The 18,145-nt window shown below is 61.1% G+C and overlaps 1 long non-coding RNA gene across 10 annotated transcripts in view; it reads left to right on the forward strand.

Moving 5' to 3' along the window:
- LOC127542960 (uncharacterized) overlaps positions 1 to 18,145 on the forward strand; it is a 45,287-nt gene that overhangs the window by 22,583 nt on the left and 4,559 nt on the right. The window contains exons 1-9 of one of the 10 annotated variants that reach the window (XR_007948931.1): positions 2,077 to 2,218; positions 2,550 to 2,649; positions 3,155 to 3,258; positions 3,401 to 3,499; positions 3,722 to 3,822; positions 4,584 to 4,679; positions 5,242 to 5,313; positions 5,835 to 5,968; positions 6,306 to 6,368. The exons of 1 other annotated variant lie outside the window; for it this stretch is intronic. This is a non-coding gene — a long non-coding RNA (uncharacterized LOC127542960). Of the gene's footprint in view, positions 1 to 2,076; positions 2,219 to 2,549; positions 2,650 to 3,154; positions 3,259 to 3,400; positions 3,500 to 3,721; positions 3,823 to 4,583; positions 4,680 to 5,241; positions 5,314 to 5,834; positions 5,969 to 6,305; positions 6,369 to 18,145 lie in introns of those variants that run through there. 8 more of the 10 variants (XR_007948936.1, XR_007948934.1, XR_007948935.1 and 5 more) reach the window with 8 other exon arrangements.

Raw genomic sequence — 18,145 nt, forward strand, 5'->3', positions numbered from 1 at the left:
ATGGAGATCAATGGCAGAAACCCCCCCCGCCCTTGAAATCGGGGCCAGAGACCAGCCATGGAGGTCAGAAGCAAACTGCCAATGGGCATCAGGGTAAGAGACCAGCCATGGAGGTCAGGGACACAGACACCCCATGGAGACCAAAGGCAAAATCCATACATGGAGATCCAGGTGAGAAACTCCCCTTGGAAATCCGTGCAGACTCCCAATTGAGATCAGAGACAGAGACCATTGCTGGGGACTCCCGTGCAGATCAGGTCATAGACCAGCAGGGGGTAAAGGCCTCTCATGGACACCAAGAACAAGGATGCTCCATGGAGATTAAATTGAGAGACCAACCATAAAAATGAGGGTCAGAGACCCCCTATGGAGCTCAGGGTCACAGATCCCTGATGATGATCCCCCACAATGAGATCAGTGTCAGAGATAAATTATGGAGATCAAGGGTCAGAGATCTCCCATAGAGATCAGGGCCCAAGCCTGCCCAGGGGCAGATTGAGAAGCAGACCCCTTCTGGAAATCAGAGACAGACCTCCCCCCATGCACATGAGCCTCAGAGTCAAAAACAGACCTTTCCTAGAGATCGAATTCAGAGACCACCCAGGAAAATCAAGGTCGGAGACCCCCCATGGAGAGCAGGGTCAGAGACCCCCCATGGAGAGCAGGGTCAGAGACCCCCCATGGAGAGCAGCGTCAGAAACCCCTACAGGGGCAGAGACCCCTCGTGAACATCCAGGAAGAAATGAGGAACTGAGAGCTGAAGGCCAAGGGACAAGAAGAGACGGTGGAAGGGGCAGCAGAGACTGGAGACGAGGGGCAAAGATTCACAGGGAAACTGGGGGGAAAGGTTCAGGTCATGGGGAAGGGAAGAGGAGCAGCTCAGGAATAGCAGGGGCCGGGGTCACTGCGGCAGAGACCCCACAGAGGAGACCAGGGGCAGGCCCCCCCCCAGGGAAGCCCTTCTCCCAGCCACATCTCCCCATCCCACAGCACAGGGGTCTCCCGACCATCCCTGTGAAGGAGGAAGCTGGGAACCGTGAGTCTGCAGCAGGCCTTCCCAGGAAAGCGGCCCTTGTCTGAGCAACATCCCCAAGTGTACGAGACTCACTGCCCCCACTTTCCTCCTTCACAGGAACTGGGGGAGCCCCCCCGCGGTGGTGAATGCGGAGATGTGGCGGGGACAAGGGCTCATTTGGGGTGAAAAGCCCCAGTCTAGACTCACTGTCCCCGGCTTCCTCCTTCACAGGCAGATGGGGCCCCTGTGGTGGTGAATGTGGGGATGTGGCGGGGACAAGGGCTCATGTGGGGAGGGAAGCCCGGGCCACTTGGTCTAGCCTCTGCCCCCCCTTCCAACTTCCCAGAGACAGGCTGTAGACCCCTGGGGCTCTGGGAACTGGGAGGGGGGGAGGCCCACAAGAACGTGGGGATCTCCAGCCCGGCGGGTCTGTCCTGGGAGCCCCTCTGAGTTAGGCCTGAAGAAAGCAGGTGGGAGACGGGGCGGGGGCTCCCTGGCTGTCCTAACCCAGACTGTGTACCAGTGGGCTCAGGGGCAGCAGGGGCTCCGAAGGCTCCCCCTGCCCTGGCTGGCTCCCTGCTTGATGGCTGCAGTTTCCCAGCATCCCCAGGGGCGCCCCGGCCTCTGCCTTCCCCAGGGCCCCTGGGATTTGCATTGCCATTGGGGAGAGGAGGGGATCTGGCTGTTTCCTGAGCCTGACCCCTGAAGGGGCTTCCAGTTCGGCTCCCCTCCACCCCCCCCAAGGCGGGCCCGCTTTCTCCCTTGTGCCTGCGCCCTTTCCTGTGTGAGTGTTTTGTGTACGATCTGGGGGTCCTGCCACCGGGGGTGGCGGGGAATTGTCTGGGCTGGGCTGCCCCCCCCCACGAGAGATCCAGAGACCTGGGTCCTGCTCTAGCTGGGGGAGATGGGCCAAGAGGGTGTGTCCAGGTCTGGGGGGGAGGGGCCAAGCCTGCCCCGCCCATCCCCCTTGACACAAGCAGGAGATTCAGGCCATTGGGCCCCGCCCCGCCCTGTGACCTGGTGGGTCACAATGGATGATGTCACCGCCAGACTCCATTGGCCACAGTCCTGGGGGTGAGGCGTCTGGGGCTGCCCAGAGCTGCCCGTGCCCAGCCTGGTGTCATCTGGGCCAGCCTCGGCTCCCGCCCGGAGCTAGGGAGCAGGCCGCGGGCAGCAGCGCCAGTGTCTGTGCCACCTGAGAGAGTGAGTGCCCCTCGCTCCCGGCTCCCGGGGCCTGCGGCCGCTCCCGGGGCCTGGCTTCCTGGGGCTTGGGGACCCAAGGGGCGGGGGCTGAGACATGGGGCAATGGACGGGCAGGAGGGCTCTGGGGTCCTGGGAAACTCTTCAGGGAGCGGGTCCTGTGCCCCTTCCCCAGGCTCATGGAGGCCCGGGCTGTAGCTGCTGCCTCGCAGGCTGGGGGGGGTCACCCGGGTGGGGATGCGGGGAAGGCCCCCGGGACCCCTGAGAGCCGAGGGGCAGAGCTGGGCCCGAGCGTCCCCGGGTGCCCTGGGGGCCCCTGCTCTTTGTCCCCCAGGAGCCTCCAGTGCGGATAGTGCCCCAAGATCCCCCATGGCAGCTGCAGAGGAGCCTTAGCCCAGATCTCCAACGTGACAGACTGCCGTTCTCCTCCCCAGGTACCCAGCAGGGGGCGCCATTGGGGATGTGGCGGGACAAGGGCTCATTTGGGGAGGGAAGCCCAGGCCCCCTGGTCTGGAGGCTCTGCCCCCCCCCCCTTCCACTTTCCCAGGGACAGGGTGTAGACCCCTGGGGCTGAGAGAAATGGGAGGGGGGAAGGCACACAACCAAGGGGCTTCCAGGTCCGGCTCCCCCCCAGGGCGGGCCACTTTCTCCCTTAGGCCCGCACCCTTTCCTGTGTGAGTGTTTTATGTACCATCTGGGGGTCCTGCCACGGGGGGTGGTGGGGAATTGTCTGGGCTGGGCTGCCCCTCCCCCCCCCCAGGCCCAGAGACCTGGGTCCTGCTGTAGTTGGGGGAGATGGGCCAAGAGGGTGGGCCTGGGACTGGGTCTGGGGGGAGGGGCCCAGCCTGCCCCGCCCATCCCCCTTGACACCACCAAGTGGCCATTGGCCCCGCCCTGACCTGTGACCTGGTGGGTCACAATGGATGATGTCACAACCAGGTTCCATTGGCCACAGTCCTGGGGGTGAGGCGTCTGGGGCTGCCCAGACCTGCCCTGCCCAGCCGGGGTGTCAGCTGGGCCAGCCTCTGCTGCCACCTGAGAAAGTGAGTGCCCCCGGCTCCCGGGCCTGGGACTGCTTGGGGACTGAAGGGGCGGGGGAGGAGACGCGGGGCCATGGACGGGCAGGAGGGCTCTGGGGTCCTGAAAGGGAGCGGGGCCTGCAGCGTCCCGTCTCCCTCTCCCCAGTCTCATGGAGGCCCGGGCTGTAGCTGCTGCCAGGCTGCTTGGAAGTCACCCAGGTGGGGATGCTGGCAAGGCCCTCGGGACCCTAGAAAGGCCGCTCTGGTGAGACTGTGTGGGCCGGGTCGGGGGGGGGGGGGGACTTCCCCTTGCCCTGGGAGGAGGAGGCCCCTCTCCCATCTCGGGTGGCCTTGGCCTCTCCCCTCCCCGGGGCCCAGGCTCTCTGTGGGGGGTCTGGCCCCCGGGACCCCTGAGAGCCGAGGGGCAGAGCTGGGCCCGAGCGTCCCCCGGCTGCCCTGGCGGGGGCCCCTGCTCTTTGTCCCCCAGGAGGCCTCCAGTGCGAATAGTGCACCAAGATCCCCCGTGGCAGCTCCAGAGGAGCGTTAGCACAGATCTCCGCCGAGACCAACTGCCCTTCTCGTCCCCAGGTACCAGCAGGGGGCGCCCCTCCCAGAAGCCTCGCTGGGGCCCCTGTTGGAAGCCCATCCCCCGTGCCCCCCCCCCACGTGCCATGGCTATTCCCTCACACACACACACACACACACACACACACACACCCCGCTCACGGGGACCTACACACAGCACACAAGGCTTCCCCTAGAGAACAAAAGCCACCTCTCACCCTCAGAGCAAAAAGTCCCCAAGGCACAGAACACACACAGACACAGACACCGAACACACACGCGGGGCACACACACACACACGGGGCGCACACACACACACACACACACACACACGGGGCACACACACGTACACACACGCACACACACACACACACACACACACACAGACACCGAACACACACACGGGGCACACACAGAGACACTGAACACACACAGTGCTCACACCCTACACACACACACACACGCACACACACACACACACACGGGGCACACACACACACACACCAAACACACACGGGGCACACGCACACACGGGGCACACACACGTACACACACGCACACACACGTACACACACGCACACACACACGGGGCACACACACACACACACACACGAATCCCCCCCCCCCCTGCACATGGCACACACTCCCAGAGCCAGCTTCCCCGTGCCGGGCCTGCTCTTTCCCTGGGCCCTGAAGCCCCATCAGTGGGACAGGCGCGTGGGGGTGGGGGCCGGGACCCCTGCCCGGCACTGTTCCCACACCCCTCCTCCCCCCGCTCTTTACAGACACATCAGAAGTTGCCTGCTCCCTGACAGCTCCCATCAGACCCAGCAGCTGTGAGGAAGAGAACCACTGAGGTGGCTTAGGAAGAAATGCCCGAGGTAGGAAGCGTTGCCCAGTCGTTTGGCCTGAGCCCTCTGCTCTGCCCCTCCGAGGGTGCCCGGCCCCCTTGGCCCGGAGCCGGGCGCCCCCCGCTGCCCCGGGGAGGTGTCCCTCGGGGGCCGGCAGCCAGTCCCTCCCAGAGTCCTCCTCACGGGCAGGGGGGCTTCCTGCATCTGCTTTGCAGAGGAGGGGCCAAGACCTGGAGCTCACGAGGGCCCATTGGCCGGGGGGCCGCCCCCAGCTTGGGACTCGGGAGCCCCGCTTCACAGAGTGCAGGCTTTCTGGTGCCCAGTGCGGTGGGGGGCGTTCCGGCCCCCCGTGGTGCTGTGGGGGACGTTCTGGCCCCTGTGGTGCAGTGGGGGACGTTCTAGCCCCCCCCGTGGTGCGGTGGGGGGTGTTCCGGCCCCCTGTGGTGCGGTGGGGGGCGTTTCGGCCCTTCCTGATGCTATGAGGGGCATTCCGGCCCCCCGTGGTGCAGTGGGGGACGTTCCGGCCCCCCGTGGTGCTGTGGGGGGATCCAGAGCCCTTGGTGACCGAGGCTCTCTCTCCTTCTCCCCCCAGGAATGACAATCTCTCTGCTCTCGCACTGCCCGGGCAGGACTGGCCCTAATTGTGCAACTTCCTTCCTTCCTGGTGGGTGACCTGGGGCAAACCTCTCCCTCCCTGCGCGGGCTCCCCTTGTGCCCTCTGTAGAATGGGGCGGCCATCCCGGTAGCTGGGTGCCCGGCGCCGCCCTGCCAGGGGGGCTGTGCGTGCCCCGAGATGCCAAGGAGCACCGCCCGTGGGGGCTGCCCGCTCTGAGTGAGGGCTCTCTTGAGAGGCCGCCCCATGGCCCCGCGGGCCTGCGCTGAGAGGGGGCAGCCCCGCCTCCCGGGCCGGGTGGCCTCTGGGCCGCAGCCTCTGGGGGCTTGGCCCAGTCGCCTTGTGGGCAGCACCTCCCCTCCCTGACCTCCCCGCAGGGAGAGCCCCGGCGGCGCCCTCCTTTCCCCGAGGGGCCCAGGCTCCCCCCTCGCGGGCGGGTCCCCAGTTCCTTCCCTGCCCCCGGGCCCAGGGCTCCCAGAGGGGCGTCCCCACCTTCGGGGCACACACGCAGCCCCCAGGCAGCCCGGGCTTGTTCCTCACGGGGCCCTGGCGGGGGCTGGGGTGTGTTCCAGAACTAGAGGCAGAAAGCAGCCCTGCTGGACCAGAAGCAGCACCTTTCTGTGGGGCACAAGGACCACCAGACATCGGGTCAGCTGAGGCATGGTCCGCTAGGACCCAGCCCGACTGCTGCCTGCTCAGACCCTGAGTAAGTAGGGGCTGGTCTGGCTGGGCAGCAAGGGGTGTGGGGGGATGGGGGGTTGGGGGGCCTCCTCTGCCTGCCTGCCACCCCCAGACACATTCTTCCCGAGACGGGGGTGCCGGCCTCCCAGGGCAGAGGGCAGAAGGGAGGTCCCGGCCCCTGCCGCACGCGGCCTGACCCCTTGGCACTCTGGGGGTGTGGGCTCCCCGTGCCCCCTCCTCCCTGGGCCCCGAGGCTGCTGCCGTCGGGCAGATGTGGCCCCGGACCCGCGGAGCGGCTCCCCTTCCCGTCTCCCGCCGAGCCTCCCCTGTGCCCCCCCCTGATGGCTGTCCTTGTCTCCCAGGTGCCCGGGCGGCTGCCTCTGTGAGGCGTGATGCATCTGGTCAATAAACACGCCTCTGAGGAACCCACGTGTGCCGAGAGGGTCCTTGCGCTCTGGGGGGGGGGGGGCGAGGGCGGGAGGAGGGGGGAACATGAGCTTGGGCCAGCAGGGAGCTGGGACCTTTCCCAGGCGCAGACAGCTCCAAGGAGGCCCGTCTCCTTCAGGGCGATTCTCCCCAGGAAGTCCTCCGCCTCCGGCTCCTTCCTGCCCCCGCCGGGCTGCCCCCCTGCCCGGGGCCTGGTGTCTGCCCAGAGGGGCCTCCCTCCCCGCCCCCTCAGGGACTCCCAGGCAGGACTGATGGGGCAGGGGGAGCTGCCCCCCCACGGAGGTGCCCCCGGTTCTGCAGCCTCATCCCTGGGGAGCCCAGAGACCCGACCTCTCCCTCACAGCCCTGGGCCTCTCCCTCCCCACTCCCTTCTCCCGCCACTGTCTCCTTCCCCCCTCTGGGGCCAATCACATCTGGGGCTGACCTGCCTGTCACCTGGTGCCCCGCCCCCTCGCTCAGTCCCTGGCCTCCCCTGGGTCCCCCTCTGAGATGTTGGACACCCGGCTCTGCGCGCGCCTTCTCACCTTCCCGCCTGGTCCCGCCCAGGCCCGAGTCCCAGAGGCCGCCCTGTCCCGGACCCTTTGGCCCCACTTCCTCCTCAATTCTGGCCCAATACGGCCTGAAGTGTTATCCCAGAGGGGGGCCTGAAGTATTACTCCGGAGGGGGCGCCTGAAGGATTACTCCGGAGGGGGGGCCTGAAGTATTACTCCTAAAGTGGGGGGGCCTGAAGTATTACTACAGAGGTGGAGCCTGAAGGATTACTCCGGAGGGGGGGCCTGAAGTATTACTCCTAAAGTGGGGGGGCCTGAAGTATTACTGCAGAGGTGGAGCCTGAAGGATTACTCCGGAGGGGGGGCCTGAAGTATTACTCCTAAAGTGGGGGGGCCTGAAGTATTACTGCAGAGGTGGAGCCTGAAGGATTACTCCGGAGGGGGGGCCTGAAGTATTACTCCGGAGGGGGCGGCCTGAAGTATTACTCCTAAAGTGGGGGGGCCTGAAGTATTACTGCAGAGGTGGAGCCTGAAGGATTACTCCGGAGGGGGGGCCTGAAGTGTTACTTCGGAGGGGGCAACTGAAACATTACTGGGGGGGCACTTGAAATATTACTCCGGAAGGAGGGGCCTGAATTATTACTCCGGGGGGGGGGCCCGAATTATTACTGAGCGGGCTGAGTTATTCCTCTGAGGGACGCTCTTCCTCTTGCTTCCCCCTTTCCTGCCTTTGTCCCGGGAGAGAAGGGGATCCCTACGAGCTGAAGCGTTGCCTGTTTCCTGGGGAATTCGAGGCCATTAGGCGCCTTTTGGGGCCGGCTCCGCTTCGTGTACCTCAGTCTCCCACCGCTCCTTTTGGGGAGCATCCGCAGCCCCTCTGGGCCGTATCCCTCCCCCCTCCCGGGGAAGGCTGCCGCGGGCCAAGTGTGCCAAGGTCTAGGCTGGTGGGTCCCCTCTACCTCTGGGGGGTGGAATGTGTCCCCCTCTCCTTCCCTTACACGCCTTTTGGGCGCCGGGGGCGCTCCCCTTCCCTTCTCTCACTCCATGGGGTGGGGGGGCGGTGGCCGCCGGTTCCTCTCCCTGCCGAGACCACCCAGCGTTGGGTTTCCGGCCGCGGCCCGGGGCCGCCCGCACTAACCCAAAGTCCCCCAGAAAGTTGGGCCTTCAGGCACCCGGCCTCAAGTCTAGGAGGGTGTGGGCCCGCCCGGTCCCGCCCGGTCCCGCCCTCTCTCCCGGACACCTGGGCCCAAAGGCCGCTCCACAAGCCGGGACGCATCGGGAGCTCCCCGAGCCCCGGTCCTCGGAGAAGGCACCAAGTCCCTCCCCCGCTCCTCCCTCTGCTGTGTAAATCAATCCTCCCCCATACCCGTAATACAGAAGCTACCCCTCCCCGGCCCCTTGCACGCCCGTTGCGCATGCGCAGGTCCAGACACACCGCTAGGGCTGCGGGGACGCGGGACTGGACTATCCGGACAAATCCGGGTACGATCCGGGAAACGGGGAGCTGTCGGCGTCCCCCCGCCCCCAGCCTTCTGCCACGTCCCCCTGTGGAGAACCCGGATGTCCGCCTTCAGCCTCCCTTTCCTTGGCGGGAGGCCGTTCTCAGCCGGGCCACGGTTCGGTGCTCCCCAGCGGCCGGGGAGGCGGCGGGACCCGCTCCCTTGCGAGCGTATCTGTATCAGCGGCCAGCGCGGGGCCGGCATGCAGCAAGTGCCTCATAAGGCCTATCGAATGATCTGTCCTAGATGCCAGGTGGTTAGAAGCCAGTTCTGGAACCTGACCCTCTGATCCACGGGGAGGGGGGATCCTCGCAGGGGGAGGAGTGGAGAGATGCCCGAAAGGCGGCCCGAACCGCAGCCAGCCGGGTCAGAGATCGAGCGGGTCGGAGCTGGGAGTCCTGTTGTCCGTCTGCCCCCGCACCCCTCCCCCAATCTGCAGGGGGTTGGAATAGGAACGCAAGAGAATTATGGTTGGGCCTCGTCGGGAGAGTAGAATCCTTCCGACTTGCAAGGTTCTAGGGGCTACTGGCGGACAGCACCCCGAGGATGAGCTCCGGGACGTAGGGGGCGCCCTGGGGCGCCGGCACTCCGGCCTGGGCGGAGCCTCAGCAGGCCCCGGAGGCTTTCAGAGTTGAAATTGAAGACGCTAGACCTAGAGACTTAGCCAAGTCTCTTCCTCCTCTCCTCACCCCCAGGCGTCGCCCGTAGGGAGAAAGTTGGCGGACCCGGCCTTTGCTTCCTGTCTTTCCCCCTTCATTCACATTCAGCACTCCCTTTTCCCACTCCCTTTTCATGAGGGCCCCAGTCCTGCCTTCGGAGATCTTGAAGTCTAGGCCAGCGGGAAGAGCTAGATCGCTGGTCACGAGGTGCAGTGGGTTTTGTGTATGAAGACCTGGCCTGGAACTGTCTCCCCCTGGTGACCCGAGCCAAGTCCCTGTGAAGTGGGTGTGGTCCCTTTAAGAAACTGATTTGTGATCCTTTCTGATTGAGATTACTCCCAGCCCCTCCTGGCTGATGCTTTATCAACTCTGGAAGCCAGGACCTTTGAGTCCCAAATCCTGGTCAAAAGCATCCTTTGAATTCCAATAGATCTGGGCCTGTCCAGGTCCCCTCCAGATCTCAGCCAACTTGGGCTCTCCCAGCCCCCGTGGGATCTGAGCCAACTTGGGACTCCACCCACGGGCCCTCTAGCTAAATCTCTCATTATAAAATAAAATCATTATATAAATCCTTTCTTTGCAGAGGTTCCAAACATGGCAGGCCTACTGTTGGCAGCCAAGGAGCTTCTGCCGCAAGCAAACATCAACAAAAAAAAAAAAAAAAGAGCTTCTGCCCCCCGGAACCCTGTTTCCAGTGGCCGCCTCTCTCTACCCTGGCCTATTCCCCTAAGCAGACTCTAACCTTGCTTCCAATCCCCATAATAAACTTCTTTTACCAATCTAGCTTTTGGGGTGTGTAAATTCCCGCAGCCAGGACTGGCTAATGTTTGATTCTCCCAAGGGCGCCTGGGAGGAGTGGGCTCGGCTGTTCAAGGTGGTCTCAGACACCTGTCGGTGCCCTCTCTGCATCCCAGCCGTGGAGGGCGGACACCTCACATTCTCGTGCCCGGCGTGCGCACAGGTGTGGCTGCCCGTGGGTCCGTTTGTGCGGCGTGGGCCCGGGACCACCCGCGTGTGCAGAGGGCACCGGAGAGGTGGCTGTGCTCCCAAGACCGGGGGTTGGGGGCATCCTGCATCTCTGAGCAAGAGGCTGATGAAAAGGGAGGAGCTGAGAGTGTGGGAAGACAGTGCCTGTGGCCCATCTCCTTGCAGCCAGTGCAGCCCTGCTTCTCAGGGGCCTCCTTTTTAGGGGATGCGAAAGTTGTTACAGACAGTTCCTCCGCCCACGATAGAGGTTCCCCATGTCCCGGCGAGAAAGTCCCTGGCGACGCAGCCTCTCCTCCCCGCGTGGAGGCCCAGACGGCCTGGGAGCTGGGTCACCAAGAGGGAACGAGGCCCTTCCATTCTAGGGCCACTGAAGCCTGGGATGCAAACCCCTGCCATCCACGGAACAGGAACAGATCCTGAGCCCAGCTTTCCTCATCTGTCGGCTAGATGTGTCTGGGCTGTCGGGGCGGCAGCGAGGATCACAGGGGTGATCCTTAGCTTCCTCCCTGTGTTCCGGCCTCGGTTCTGGAGGCCGGGAGAGGCAGAGCAGAGCAGACAGGATGATGGCTCTGGAGTCACAGGAGGTGGCCTCCAATCCTGCTCTGCTGCTCACTGTGGGCCTCAGTCTCCTGTTCTGTAAGAAGAGGAGCTTTCACCAGGGAGATCTCAGGATGCCTTTTAGCTGGCTGGAAGCTGATCTGCTGGCCTGCTGAAGAGCCCTAGCCAGAGCTTCCTGCCCAAGGCCAGGCCTGGGCATCTTGTGAAGGGAGGGTTAGTTCTGGGCAGAGTGACCTGGAAGAGGAGGCTGGGAAGGGTCAGGAGAACTCTTCCCAGGCCTCAGGTGGCAGAGAATGCTCAGACTGACCCTGAGCTTCCTTCGTTAGGGCGCCTGCTGCCCCTTCTACGATATAGGCCGAGCTGAAGGAATCAGAATGCCGTGGCTTGGAAAGCGGAAGATCTGGGACTTGGCAAGTCCCGTATCTCGGCCCCCAGCCCCGCCCATCTGTCCTAAGCGGGACTCGGGCTCCTCCAAATCTGTTCTGGCTCCGCCATCCATGAACTTCCGGTGCCTGACAGACACTGGAACACAGGAGCCGGCCATACCGACCTCTCCGTGCCTCAGTTCTTTTCCCCCCGTGCAAGGGGGACAGTAACTGGCACAGGCCCTAACTCCAAGGCCGCTGCTAGGTCCCCGCAGGGCTCTCGGGGCCATCTAGGACCTACTATTGGGCGTATTGACCCGGTTCCACTTTGGCTCCAGGGAAGAGGGCCTTCCTTTTCCTGGCTCACAGATGGGTCTGTCTTGGCCTCTGCAGCCTGTCCATGCAGAAAGTCTCCCCGCTACAGGAAGGAAGCAAGGATGGGGCCCATTCCAATGGCCCCCAGCAGCCCTGCCCCTAGACCGATGAGACTCCCCATCGCAATCCACACCCAGAAGCAGGGGTCCATTCCGGCCCCCGGTCTTCACTCGGCACCTAGATTTAGGAAAATCCTCCAGGATTTTTCCAAGGAGGCTTGGGGTCTTGAGTCACCAGACCGAAAGTTTCTCCAGAAATTGTGAATACAGCCCCGCGCTTCCCACCCCCAATGAACCCTTGGATTATCCATATCCCAAGTTCTGCACTCCAGGGACATCCCCCATTATCTGTGAAGTTGAAAGCGGGGGGGGGGATTGTGTCTACACTATGCCTTCCCGCCCTCAATCGGCCTTTCTTCCAGCTACATTCCCACTTTGTGCATCCCAAGGATCTCCCCCTTATTCTGTGAAGGAGGAAGCTGGGGCAGTGAATACAGCCCTGTGCTTCCCACCCCCAGTGAGTTTACCCACATCCCCAAGTTCTGCACCCCAGGGGTCCAATCGTGTGAAGGAAAAGCTGGGGGCAGTGAATAGAGACCAAGGATTCCCACCGCAAATAAGCCCCTGGATCATCCACATCTCCAAGTTCTGCACCCAAAGGTCTCCACCCCAACATTTGGAAGGACAAGGGTGGGGCAGTGAGTCCAAACCATGGTTTTTCAAAACCAATGAACCTATGGAAAATCCACATCCCCAAGCTCTGCCTCCCAGGGGTCTCCACCCCACCTGTGTGAAGGAGAAGTTGGGGGCGGTGAATAGAGAACCAAAGATTCCAACCCCAAATGAACCCTTGGATGGTCTATAACCCCAAGTTCCGCTCTCCAGGGGTCTTTATCCGACGGTGGGAAAGACAAGCTGGGGGCAGCAAGTAGAGACCAGAGATTCCCACCCCAACTGAGCCCCTGGATTACCCAGATCCCCGGCTTCTGCCCTCCAGGGCCTCACGCCTACTATGTTCAGGACAAGTTAGGGGCAGTGATTACAGCCCAGTCCTTCCAGCCCCGAACGAGCCCTTTGGAATATCCACGTCCCCAAGTTCAGCACCAGGGATATGGAGCCATTATCGAGTGCAGACCTCGGGGACGGAGACATCCGAGGGTTCATTTGCGGTGGAGAGCCATGTTCTAGACTCACTGCCCCCGCCTTGTCCTTCACACAGTTGGGGTGCACCCCTGGGGGGCACAATGTGGGGCTGCTGTCCTCTGGAGGATGGGGGAGAAGGGAGCACTGGGGGCAACTGGATTAGCCCAGGGCATTAGCCCCCCCCGAGGGTGCCAGTAGAGGCCGCTGGGCAGTGGGGCCAAGTGAGTGCCATCGGGGAGTGGCTGAGAAGGGCCGGGGGACCCCCCTGAGGCAACAGAGGGGACTCAGGGCTCCCTGGAGGGGTTTTCGGGAGCTCCAAGTCAGGCCCATCAACCTGCAGCTAGCAGGCTTGGCCAGCTTCCCCTTCTTGGGGAAACGCTGGAAAGGAGGTTAGAGGTCACATGGGCCATGGCCCGTCTCTGAGGGCGCCTCAGAGGCCGTCTCCTCAGACCTGGTCATTTCTCCCAAAGGAGGCCAGGGCCGGAGGGACAGCAGGCCGGGGCCGGAGGGGAAGGAGGCCGGGGCCGGAGGGGCAGCAGGCCGGGGCTGGAGGGGACGGAGGCCGGGGCCAAAGGGCACATGCAGCAGCATGGCTCCCAGCCGCCTCCTCTGCCCCCAACCAGCATGGCCCTCCCCCTCCTCCCCAGGTCTCGCCCCCCCCCCCCGACTCTCCCTTTGGTTGCTGGGGCATTTCCAAGCAAGGCCTGCCCTGGCTGCCTCCGACCGCCTTCCCTGGCCCGGCCCGGCCTCCCTCTCCGGGAGCCGGCTGGGGCTTGCCTCGGTGCCTGCTCTCCCCCTGCCGCCGGCCGTTCCTCCCTGAGAGCTGGACGGGCCGTGGGGCCCCAGCCCTCATCCTCCCCCTTCATTGGAAGGTTGTTGGGCCCACTTGTGGATGTGGCCCCGGCCCGTCTGCCCTCCCCCAGGCCTGCTGGTGCTCGGCTGGTGCAGGACAGCCGGTGTCAGAGATTCCCTCCCAGGGAGCCGAGCCCCAGCATGTGGGGGTCCGTTGGGGGCAATTGGGCCTGAGGGAGGTGCTGCCAGCCCGGGGGAGCGGGACATGGGGAGAGGGGCCTCTAGGCCATGGCTGGAGCAGCCGGTCACAGTCAGGCCCGATGCGGAAGGACTCCTCAGACGTAACAACATGCAGGTGAGCGGCCCTGCCCGGGCGCCAGGCCCCGTGCCGGTGCCTCCCCATCCTGGGGAGTGCCCGGCTGGGAGGGGGGCATGGGAGAGCCTGGGCCCGTTCCCAACACTCCTAACCCTGCCCACAACCCAGTGCGGGGGCCGCGATCAAGCTCCCACCAGTGGGCACTTCCACAAGCGGGGATGGCGGTGTGCGTGTACTTTCTGACCTTTATTAATTGTGTTGTGTCATGTTTTGGGGGAGAGGAGCCCCGGTCCCCCCAATTAGATGGAGAAATTAGCCCCCTGCTGGGGGGGCTTGAGGCCCATCTCTGTGAACATCTCCTGGCATTTGGGGTAACCGTGGCAGCGGGGGGGCGCCACCTCACAATTCTCCTAGGTAGTTGATGAAAAAGGGTTGCCATGGAATAACAGCCAGGGTGGGGTGGGGCCAACAGACTCGGAACCGTGGCAACAGCCTATGACCCGTGTGGTCCGATTGTCATCCTCGGCCTATAAGCCTGGGCACTTTCCTCTGAGATCAGCGGACGGAAAATTTAGACCCCGGGCATCACTAGGGGCCCGTCCCCAAATGCCACAAATCCAAGCAGAAGGAGTCCGCGTCCCCTTTGCTGGGCATGGGCGGGGAAGAGGCCCTCCCCAGCCTATGATCCATGCGAGGGTAGTCCGGGCCATTCCTAATTTGTTTGTGACGGTTTTCGGTGCAGGTCGGGATGGAAGACCGGGAGCTAGGCCACAGGCAATGGTGTACGCCCGTCATCCTCAGCCATACCTAGAGAGTCAACAGGGAGCCTTTATCGGAGCCGGCGACGGGAGAATGGGAATATCTCTCCAAGCGAGGCGGTCCCAGACTTTCACGGACAGACATCGGGGCCCTCGCTCAATGGCCCATGCGAGAAGATACCGAGCCCTCCCTGAAAGCCTGCTGGCAGCTCTGGCTGGAACGGAAGATCGAAGCTCCGGGGCGCTCGTCGGGGCCTCCTCCCAGTCTGTGGCTGAAGAACCCCAGGAGGCAGCAGCAGCTGAGGGCAGTGACAAATCTTGCCCTCCACCCGTGTCCCTAAGTCCCCACCAACTTGCCAATGGCCTAGAAGAACAAGAAGGAGGACAAGAAGAAGATGGAAGAACCGAAGATGTCCCTTCTGCCCTGACCACCACAGGGGACGTGTAGTGGGGGACGTCCAAGGGCTGGAGCACACCTTTATAAACTCTGGCCTCGTCCCCTTCATCTATTTCATCATTCCCCCCTTTCCCTTTGACGTTCCCCTTTGGCCCTTCTCTCTCCCCTCCCCCTTCGGCCTAAAGGCTCCCTTCAACAGCGATTGTCCTATAGATTGGAGGAGAGCAGGAGACTGCCACCTTTTCCTATCTCTCTCCCCTTATCTTTCTGGGAAGGACCTATTCTTTTAAACATTATCCTGTTGCACTTCATCTTTTCCTCCAAAATTAAAAGAGCTTTCTTTCACCCTCATGAAAATTAAAGAACTTTCTCTGTTGAAATGGCCTTTGTTCTTTTGTCCTTCTCTCTTCTCCCCCCCTGCCCCCAACCCCACCACAACCTGGTGGGGCCCCCTCCATCTTCCTGCCTCCTGCCTTTCTTCTCCTGGGCCCCTTGGTCTCCGCCCCTTGATATTCCTGTCCCCTACTGTCCCCTGCTGCTGTCTCTTGTCGCCTAATCTCCAGGTGCCCACCCCTGATCCCCCGAGAGATCCCCCCCACCAGGGTGCAGGGGATGTTCCCCTGGGGTGCGGAACTTGGGGATGTGGAGAATTCAAGGAGCCTTTGGGCCAGGAAGGCCTGGTCTAGACTCACTGCCCCTGCTTCCTCCTTCACAGGCAAATGGGGGGCCCCCTCAGGTGGTGAATGTGGGGATGTGGCAGGGGCAGGGGCTCATTTGGGGTGGGAAGCCCCACTCTGAGTCACTGCCCCAGCTTCCGCCTTCACAGAGAGGAGGGAGACCCCTGGGCTCTGGGAAGGGGGAGGGGGGAAGGCCCACAGGAACGTGGGGGTCTCCAGCCCAGCGGGTCCGTCCTGGGAGCCCCTCTGAGTTAGGCCTGAAGAAAGCGGGTGGGAGACGGGGCGGGGGCTCCCGGGCTGTCCCGGCCCAGACTGTACCGGCGGGCTCGGGCGCAGCGGGGCCCCGAAGGCTCCCCCTGCCCTGGCTGGCTCCCTGCCTGAGGGCTGCAGTTTCCCAGCAGCCCCAGGGGCACCCCCTCTGCCTGCCCCAGGGCCCCGCAGAGCCGGGGAAGTTGTGGGGGAGACTGCGGTGCGACGGGAGCGCGAGACCCGGCCCCAATAAGTGCCCTGGGGGGTAAGAAGCTCCTTGTTTGGGTCTGGCCCAAAGGGCCGGCCCCGCGGTTCGGGGGCAGCTTCCAGGGAAAACAGAGGACACACGGAGGCTTTCTCACCCTGCAGGGGCCTCGGGGGGGCAGAGAACTCGACCACCCCGGCCGTCACCGCAGGGACCCCCGGCCGGGCCCGCCGACTCCCCGGGCCCTTACCGGGCCCACAGGAAGGAGGGAACGGGGCAGGGGGCACGTTCTGCCCTAGTGATGCTCAGCGGGGTGGGAGCCAAGGGGCAAGAAATCGTCCCCCCCCTCACCCCCCGCCCCAGCTCCTCGTCAGTTGGGGCCAAAGGAGCTGGACTCAGAGCGGGAGGAGGCCAGAGAGTCCACTGACTAGAAGGCTGCCCTGTTACAGAGGGGGAAACTGAGGCTCACGGGGGCCGGGGAGTGGTGGCTCCCTGACAGGCCGGTGGGAGTCATACACACACAGCACACAAAGCGCTCACATCAAATAAACATATAGCACACAAACCACTCACCACACAAATACACAACACACGAACCGCGCATAGCATAACTCACACCGTACAAATACACAACTTACAAACCACTCACACCATATAATTACACAACACACGAACCACACATAGCATACAATTACACAACGCACAAACCACTCACATCGTACAAATATACAACACACAAACCTTTCACATTATACAAATCCACATCACAGAAACCACACATAGCACACAAATACACAACACACAAACCACTCACACCATACAAATACACAACTCACAAACCATTCACATCGTGCAAATATACAACACACAAACCTTTCACATTATACAAATCCACATCACAGAAACCACACATAGCACACAAATACACAACACACAAACCACTCACACCATACAAATACACAACTCACAAACCATTCACATCGTGCAAATATACAACACACAAACCTTTCACATTATACAAATCCACATCACAGAAACCACACATAGCACACAAATACACAACACACAAACCACTCACACCATACAAATACACAACTCACAAACCACTCACATCGTACAAATATACAACACACAAACCTTTCACATTATACAAATCCACATCACAGAAACCACACATAGCACACAAATACACAACACACAAACCACTCACACCATACAATTACACAACGCACAAACCACTCACATCGTACAAATATACAACACACAAACCTTTCACATTATACAAATCCACATCACAGAAACCACACATAGCACACAAATACACAACACACAAACCACTCACACCATACAATTACACAACACACGAAGCACACATAGCATACAAATACACAACTCACAAACCATTCACATCGTGCAAATATACAACACACAAACCTTTCACATTATACAAATCCACATCACAGAAACCACACATAGCACACAAATACACAACACACAAACCACTCACACCATACAAATACACAACTCACAAACCATTCACATCGTGCAAATATACAACACACAAACCTTTCACATTATACAAATCCACATCACAGAAACCACACATAGCACACAAATACACAACACACAAACCACTCACACCATACAAATACACAACTCACAAACCATTCACATCGTGCAAATATACAACACACAAACCTTTCACATTATACAAATACACATCACAGAAACCACACATAGCACACAAATACACAACACACAAACCACTCACACCACACAATTACACAATGCACAAACCACTCACACCACACAAATATACAACACACGAACCATACATAGCATACAAATACACAACGCACAAACCACTCACATCGTACAAATATACAACACACAAACCTTTCACATTATACAAATACACATCACAGAAAAAACACATAGCACACAAATACACAACACACAAACCACTCACACCATACAATTACACAACACACAAAGCACACATAGCATACAAATACACAACTCACAAACCACTCACAGCATACAGTTACACAACACACAAACCACTCACACCATACAATTACACAATGCACAAACCACTCACACCATACAATTACACAACACACGAAGCACACATAGCATACAAATACACAACTCAAAAACCACTCACATCGTACAAATACACAACACACAAACCTTTCACATTATACAAATACACATCACAGAAACCACACATAGCACACAAATACACAACGCACAAACCACTCACACCACACAAATATACAAC

Source organism: Antechinus flavipes, chromosome X, assembly GCF_016432865.1.
Source record: "Antechinus flavipes isolate AdamAnt ecotype Samford, QLD, Australia chromosome X, AdamAnt_v2, whole genome shotgun sequence".
In the NCBI taxonomy this organism is placed as follows: Eukaryota; Metazoa; Chordata; class Mammalia; order Dasyuromorphia; family Dasyuridae; genus Antechinus; species Antechinus flavipes.